We start from the raw sequence: 7228 nt of genomic DNA on the forward strand, positions 1-7228 counted from the left end.
CTTTGTTTAACCCGAGACCGAATTCACATCAAAAGGCACAAACATGCATCAGCATGTCAACTTTGTTCTAATTTTAGTTTAATCACAAATAAAGTAAGATTTATCTGTTAATGAAATCATTATTTGCTAATGCATAATTATACAAGATGCAAAGTGGAGCTTACAGAATATTCTAAATAAAAACTTTATGTATGAACTAGAAGTATCTCTAACCTCTCACCATGTAACAGTGATGCCCTCGCACACAGCAAGTCGTTGTGTTTGGCATGTAGTCTGACATGATAGTCAAGACACAAAAAGAAGAGGAAATCACACCACCAGTGTATGTAGTGTGCTTACAGAAGTTCTACCAAGAACAGGATTCCAGTGCAGTTTGGAAGGAAAAGAAAAACATACTTGCTATTACAAACTACACGTGTCTGTGTGAGAGTGTGTGTATGTCATCCAAACATCCAAACATGTTCGTATTAGAAATGTTTGTGTACTTAGTTGTGCTCCGTCTGATAACAGTTTGTGATCTGGAGCACAGCGCCCCACAGTGGCCCAGCCAGGGACAGGTTTCCTCTTTCCCATCTGCCCCGGCAGCTCTGTGCTCCTAACTGCATGTGCATCTGCTCCAAGGTGGACAGCACATTTACATAAAGGTGCAACCACTTTGCGCCTGGGATCATCAGCACTGTTTATCGTTTGATCAGCTATGATTGATGCTCTGTTAATACAAATTTAACTTAGCGTATTTTCCCTGCCAAGGGACCCATGAAGAGGTTCAATTACAGAGCAATCTCATTAATTCGAGAGCTTGTTACGGCGAGAGGACAGCGGGCTTTTTTTAAATTCTGGAATGCAGATGTGTAAGGGACATAATTAGTAGATAAGAGTCCTAATTGGATCCTGCTGTGTGGCTGCAGAGGGTGTAGCCCTTGCAATGTTTTACAAGTTCCACGGTGTGGAAGTACACTTTTTTATAACCTGCTCACACACACGCACCATCCGTCACACACAAAGTGGGAGGGAGAGCCTTGTAGCTCCTTGTATTGTTAGTAAAAGACTGTCGCTGCAGATTTATGACACTTGACAAACTTTTCCTCTTGGTTGCGTGACAGTTTTAAAAAGGGTGAAGCAGCTGTAAGTGTATGAATATCATCCGCATTCATTGTAAATACAATTTGCTTAAATGTCAGTCACGATACATAACACACCACTAAGTTCAGAGGTTGCTGAAACTGAGTTAGATGAGCAAAATATTAAACAGTACAGAGTCGAAAGGATTTTGTTTTTGGGGAACAAGAATGCAGGGTGAAAACATCAAACAGTCCTGCTTCACAGCACTGTTGTAACGTTTTTATGACACAGGTTCTTTTTCCCGGCCTTGTCTCCCCGGCCATGTAAAATGTCAGTGAGGTGGAGGGCTGAGCGAGCCCACAGGGCTGCTCCACAGAGGCATATCAAAAGGCCGACCACCCCCTGGTCCAGCACACCACAGAGCTGGCTTCATTGCCCTCATTAGATGGCCGTGTTATTTAAGCATGCTTGTCTCTTGGCCTCTGTGGGGGGACCTGTTATGTAGAAACGTCCGAGGCAACCGCCCTTCATTCTCTTTCCTCTGAGGGCAGATACGAGCCTGACAGTGCTCATCACGGTGGTCCGCCCACGTCTGGAACTCCCACGCACACCTCCCCTTCTGTTAGGAGGGAGTGCTGTGCAGCAGACTGGAGGCGCAGGCCCAGGAGTGGCACAGCGGGGCTGAGAAGCAGGAGGAGGCTGGAGGAGGTGGCCGCCTGGTGTGTGATGTTGAGGTGGAGGCAGTAACCCCCGGCATTGGGTGGCGGATCTCCCCCAACTGTGCCCATTTGAGGGTTAAAGCGACCCAGAGGAAGCTCCATTAGTTTCAGGGCCGACTCAGGCCCTGAGTGGCCGATGGCAGCAGCAGAGCAGAAACACACTCTGCCTCCTCCAACATCAGCGACCCTCCACACTCAATTACTTCTCTGGGAAAGAGGTCTATGGACAATGAACACAGCCTCTGGAGCACTGATTTATACTTTATTTACACAAGTTTTTTTTTTTTTTTTTTTCCTTTTTCACAGTGAAGTAAGCTTTTGGAAGAAGAGCAGTGGAATTGTAGTCTTGCTCAGAGTGGCCCAGGCCCTGAGAGCCATTTACTGCATGTTTCTCTTCTGCTGCTGACTGTGAACAGTGTCAAGACTCTACTGTGCTCCAAGTACTGTATTGCTGAAAAAGCAATCAGTTGATGAAGTCTTACCACACGTCATGTCTGCACATCACTGACAAGTCACATAGTGGGAACTGAACTTACAGTATCTGATGACTGTGTTCTGTCTTTTACAGAGCAACACCTGAATGATGAAGCTGATCCTGTATCTGTATAAAATGTATGAACTGTGAAGCAGCTCTATAATACTCTTTTGTCCAAGCATTTGAACTGCTGGAGAACAAAAGCAGTCCGGCACACTTTTATAGAGAAGGATTGTGTTAACATCAAAGTCAGACATGCTCTCAGGCGCTCCTCCCCACCCTGAGTGCTTCACCAGAGGCTGATTCATTCACATCAGCGTGTTTCTTTAGCCAAAATGAAGCAGAAATGTCTGTATTCTGAAAGGTGAGACTCTCATTTCTTATTTTATAGCCTTTTAGAAAGAAGGAGGATAAAAAAAAAAAATAACACAAAGGACCAATCAGGAGCCTAAACCTCAGTTGCCTACTGACCCATATCTCTGTTAATTACAACTGTAGCTTCTTTCTCACACCCCGGTCCTTACAGTCAGGTCAGTTCCCCCATAAAAGCAGACAAGGACACAGCTTTGCGTCAGCTCCGTGTCCTCTCTGTGACATGAACAACCCTTATCTCAGGTCTATCTGTTTACCCCTGAGATGTTGTTGCAGTATTTTTACATGTGACACTGACATATGAGAACATGTTTTCCTCAAGCTAAATTTTATATTTTCTCAGCTCATCTCTTTTTAGCCCGACGTGGAGGATTTATTCCTGTTTTGCGTAAAAGAAGGAGAGCTTTTAAAAAGTCTGCACTCCTGCAGCGGAAATTGATTAATTGTTTCAGTGCTTCACATGCAACCAACATTGGGTTCTTATGATAAACATCTTGGTTTTCATGGGTCAGGTTTTTTAACCTCTATGCTTGTGTTTCTTTGAAGGCAGAACACTTTAGCCAATCTGCTCCATCTTCTTGGTTTTATTTGTCTGTTGCTCCCTTTTTTTTTCTTTTTTTTTTGTAGTTGATACCAGCTAGTTTGGCTTTGCGTCTGTGTCTCCATGTTAACTCAGTTTGTGTGTGTTTGTTTATGTGTCTCGTAAGTCTTGGCCAAGCAATCTTGGCCTGGTTGCCTGCTGTGCTGCCTGTCATTCTTGCTTCCATTGACATTCAGACTGAGCAGCTGTGCCTCTTCATGTTTTTCAATTAGACATCACTTCAAACCAGCCTGTTTGGAATTTAAAGGGCACTTTCCTTGTTTACACACCCTGGAAACACTGGAAATAAAAATCTCCAACATGAGGAATTCTTATGGAAAAATACAGCTGTTTGTCTTCGTGTGACCTCAGCTGCCTGCAGGGGAAGAGACATCGACTGGTTAAATATTACAGTTTAATTGGTTAATATTATGATGGGGCACCAAACAAATGTGGAAGTAGTGGCAGATCACCGGGAGACGGTTGATTCATCTCAACAGGTGTTCCCCTAGTCACTGGGAAAGAGGCGAAGCACCCGGTAGTGGGACTAAATAACCCGAAAGGCTTGCATTTTTCCAATCACAACAGAGGTGTCATTTACGTCCCCGTCACCAGGCGTGACCTGGACCCAGACTGAGCCCTGAGGAGACACGCTATTGATCCACACAGCCAAGAAAGCCAGCTGCCATTAAAGCCATGACAGTGGAACTGTACGGCATCGATCGGCAGCGCCGGGGCCCCACCATATTATTTATAGAGGAGAGCTCCATCCACTACTCTCTTATGTCTGATAATTGATGGCAAGTGGGGCCTTGCTTCCTAGGCTGACCCCGACAAACTGAAAGTCAGATGGATTACATCTAACACAATTATGATTGATATTATCAGATTACGCCATGCACGACAAGGCATGCTGGGTGAGCAGAGCTGAGGTATTCACTCTTTCAGGATGTCTCGCTTAATTCCTCCAGTGGGAAAAATGGTGAGTCTGTGGTGAAGGTGCACGTGGTCATGCGCAATATGTGTGTGTGTGTGTGTGTGTGTGTGTGTGTGTGGAAGTAGCTAATGAGTCAGTGCTCATGTTAGAAGTCCCAAAGAGCAAAACAAACCTCTGAAATATAACCTTAGCTGGTGGTTCTCTATATCCATGAAGCTACTATACAACACGTATGTTTTGACTTTTATACTTGAACATATTAGCGTTTCCACGTGGTTTGAAGGCAGCATGGTGATAATTCCAACTCTCTTTCAGGTGGTGTGGAAATACCCACACTGGTGACTCATTCTTTGGTTTACTAAAAAATAAAGTTCCCTCATTGATTTATTTCCACCACATTCATATGACTCCCCGAGCGTGATGATCGGATTGGGCACTTCCACCTCAATACATTAACATTGTTTTATGGTTTTGTGGTTTTCATTTGGAAAAAAACCCAAAAAACTTCTTCTTTCATGAGAGATGTATTTAAATAATTAGACCAGTAACTCTTTTATCTTTAATAGAATTTTCTAATATTCTCGACTTCAGGAGAGTTAATATATTAAGATTTAACAATATTAGCTGACAGCCGAGTCAGAGCTGGAGAGGGAAGAAGTTTTTCACACGCAGAACTTGAAGGTGACACTTAATTTTGTAAGTTTTGATTTACAGTTCAAGTGCGACTTGTGTTTGCATGTGTGAGCGAGCTGCTCCGTGTCTTTCGCTTGACTGTGAAACTTCAGTTTTAGACAAGGCGGCCTGGATGTGACACAGTCAGAGGCTTCAGCAGCACAGACTCCTCCTGTCCCATCAATGACCAGCATACCGCTCTCAATCCATTTCTCTATGTGCTATTATTATGAAGTTCACTTGCATTTTTTCCTTAAATCCAATTACCCTGAATGACTATAATGCGATTTAGACATTGTTTATTATTCAATTACAGGACATATCTGCTCCTTTCAAACATGCAGTGCCTGCCCTTAAAGCCCCTCCTTATGGCTCAGAAGTTTCTGCATGCTGCGGAGATCATCGTGACGGGGAATTGAATTAACAAGACAGAAGGAGTAGCTCCTTATGAGACTTAAATTGTAACGACAAGCCTGTTAAAATTCATTTTCCACTCTGATTAGATTTAGTGTGATCATCATCGCTTCACAGATATGTCTGTTCTTCTACATATTTGACAGAAAAAAAAACATAAATCTCGCAAATTGGTTCCTGTCTCTTCTTGTTAAAATGATGGAGATTTATGGCTCGACTGTAGCACAAGGTCTCAGGCGGGTGCCTGTCCTTGCCAACATCAGCTTCATAAATACACCAACAAAAATGTCTCCAATAGTCACAGCAATTATACCAAATTAAATTAAATCTGCATCTGTCTCCTGTTAGATTTTTATGTCCAATTCATTAGAAAAACTAACATTCTGATTAGATACTGACGGAGGATGTGTTGAACAGTACAGCACAGACTACATGGCTGCCTGGTGTTTTAGTACGAGAAGTGTAATAAGGATTTTCAGTGGGACTTTTTGTTCTCTTGTGTTTTTTTTATACTACTTCTAAACTTCTTTAAGGGGCTAGTTTAGATTTTAGGGTTCATTTAGAGGAATAACTGTTTGCACATTACATTTAGGGAATTAATGTGGTAAATGAACATCCTCACTCGAAGCTAAGCAGCAGTACAGTACATAAAATGTCCACTTGTAAATGAGCGTGTGCAGCATACGTTACGAGCGAGTGTGTGAATCGAGTCAGTGAGCGGATCCGGAGTTGCTGGAACAGTGTGACGAAGTGGAGGAGGTGGTCGGGAGCAGTCTGGCTGGCTGACTCTCCCGTTGGTCTGGCCTGCTGGCTGAGCCAAGTGCATTTTAACACCTGGAGTCCTGACTAGGTCCCTGCCAAGCACCACACTATAATGAGTTGTTAAGGAGCTCAAAAAAGGCGATTCACCTGATGGAGAGAAAAAAGAGAAGCGGGGGGGTATTGAGTTTCAGCCAAACATAAAAAAAAAGTCCTGTTCAAAAGATGGTGTGTGTTACCCTCCTGTTAGTCTCTATCATCTTAATTTAATGGGCTCTCCTCATTTGTGATATTTGATTTCATTTTTCACTTCAGCAAAGAGAGGAGGTCCTATATGTATGGTCAACATATGGCACATATTAGATTACTCATATATTGTGTTTTGTTTCGGCGGTATCATCTTTCTCATCAAGTGGCTTCATGCAACATATGCTCCCTCCCATTACTCATATCTATTGAAGTATATCTGGTATCTGATACCAGCAGGACTTTATATCTCCATAAAAGACAACCGAGCTCTGAGTAACTAACAGGTTTTTGAACATGAGGTCTAACTGCAAATGCGTCCGCCTCCCTGTGTAACATTTTGGACCAATAGAGCACATTAACTGGAACCACAGGGGCTCAGTGTTTTGATAAAGGGCTGCTCAGTCCAGCCTGTAGAGTGGGAATGTATCTGTTCTAACCAGTCACTGTGTGCATTGTTAAGACTGTCCACAGCAATATTAGCACCTCTATGAGTCTAAAATGTGGAAAATTAGCAAGCTAGCATGCTCCCAATGTCAATATGACAAAACAAATGATGGAAAATTAACCCTAACCCTGACTATTTTCATAATAAATTAATTGCCTCAGTCATTAATCAAGAAAAAGTAGTGATGCAGGGGACAAGCCTGACAGTAATCCTACTGTGATATAAATTCTAATATTAATAATTAAAATAAAGTGTTACCAAAGATCCAGATTTTTTATAAATCAGTTGAGGGTTACATCAAAAAAAGCTTATTATATACAGGCTGTCATGGTTTATACGTGCGTGTATACACAAACCCTAAAAACAAGTGACCAAAAACAGCTAGCGTTTTGCCGCGAACAAGAAAAATTACAAGAAATCAGTTGCTGTGCCACCTCAGTGTGAGTGATAGTCCCAGCTTGGCCACCTCTACAAAATCTGTCTCGCTCAGTCGCTGTAGTGCAGCCAAAAGAAACGGTGCCAGTTTGTCATTGTTGGGCCTAAA

The sequence above is a fragment of the Stegastes partitus genome, unplaced genomic scaffold (assembly GCF_000690725.1).
Source record: "Stegastes partitus isolate 25-593 unplaced genomic scaffold, Stegastes_partitus-1.0.2 Scaffold884, whole genome shotgun sequence".
Lineage (NCBI taxonomy): Eukaryota > Metazoa > Chordata > Actinopteri > Pomacentridae > Stegastes > Stegastes partitus.